A 1,714-nucleotide genomic window follows, 5' to 3' on the forward strand; every position below is an offset into this window, starting at 1 on the left:
CTTACCGATGACCAAAAGAGAGAGATGCAGGAGAATGGGCAAGTCATGGACGCCCTAATTAGTAGTTTATTTGACATTGAGTTTATTGATGTTTGGGATAAGGTAAATCCCAAAGAGGTATGGGATACTCTTTAAAATATCTATGGTGGTGATGAACATGTAAAATAGGCTAAGGAAGAAAGCCTTAGAGGGAAGTTTGAAGATATGTGGATGGTTGAAGGTGAGACCATTCAACAGTATGGAATAAGAATCAAAACTGTTGTTGGAGATATCAAGAGTGCAGGTGGTAAAATAGAAGATGCCACTATGGTAAGCAAAGTCCTAAGATCCCTATTGCCGATCTATGCAATAAGGGTTGTTGCTATTCAAGAGCTAAGATCAGTAGACAAGACTAAGGTATCCCTAGACTCCACATTGCAAAGTTGATAGCCTATGAGCTAAATAGTTTCGATGGCAGTGTTCAAAAGACTAAATCAACTTTTAATGCTTCTGCACTACCATCCAGAAAAGGAAAAGAAGCTAGCACTAGTGGTGAACCAAGACAGGGCAGAGAAATGGATGATGAGGATATTCTGATGGCATTTGAAGCTCTCCTTTCCAGGAAACTTCCAAAAGTAACCAGCAAATACAGAGGTAAGCTACCTTTGAAATGCTTCTCTTATAACTAGATAGGACATATTGCTATAAACTGTCCTAATGGCAACAACAAGGACAAACCGAAAAGGTTCAAGAAATTCAAAGGAGGAAACCAGAGAAACTATTTTGTGGTAGTTGATGAAGGTGTCATAGATGAACAATCAGAGGATGAAGAAAATAAAGATATTGTGTTTGTTGCTGTCAAGGAAGATGTGTCAGACAAGAAGGCTCTTGTCTCCCAGTTTAATAATTCCAATGAGTGGATCATTGATAGTGGTTGTTCTCACCATATGATTGGTGAACAAAGCAAGGTTCTATCATTGGAGGAGTATGATGGTGGTTTGGTTCGCTTTGGCAATGATGCACCATGCATAGTCAAAGGCAGAGGGACCATCTCTCTGAATGGAAAGAGTAGTGCTGACAATGTGTATTGGGTTGATGGTCGTAGACACAACCTTCTGAGTGTTGCCCAACTGAATGACAATGGCATCACTTTGGAATTCAAGAATGGAGCTTGCAGAATCAAAGGAAACAATGGTGAACTGGTGGCCACCGGCATGCAGACCAAAGGTAACCTATTTCATCTGAATGCAAATATAAGTACATGTCTTATGGCTAAATTTGATGATAGTTGGATATGGCATAGGAGACTCTGCCATGTAAACTTTGATAACATTGTGAAAGCTAGTAAGATCAAGGCAATTAGAGGGTTGCCGGTGCTAAGCAAACTGGATAATGCCTTGTGCAGAGAGTGTCAATTGGGGAAAATATCTTCCTCAACCTTTAAAGGTAAGTCTTTCACTGCTGACAACTTGCTTGATCTTGTGTGGACCTATGAAGACTAGAAGTGTGCAGGGTGATAGGTACATCATGATTCTCACTGATGATTTCTCAAGAATGATGTGGGTCACATTCTTGAAAGACAAGTCTGAAGCCTTTGTAAAGTTCAAAGCTTTCAAAGCATTAGTGGAGAAGGAAAGCAGTAAAAGGATCAAGTGCCTGAGAACTGATCAAGGAGGGGAATTCACTTCTGGTGAATTCAACAAGTACTATGAAGAACATGGCATCAAGAGGCAAT

The sequence above is a fragment of the Cryptomeria japonica genome, chromosome 5, assembly GCF_030272615.1.
Source record: "Cryptomeria japonica chromosome 5, Sugi_1.0, whole genome shotgun sequence".
Lineage (NCBI taxonomy): Eukaryota > Viridiplantae > Streptophyta > Pinopsida > Cupressales > Cupressaceae > Cryptomeria > Cryptomeria japonica.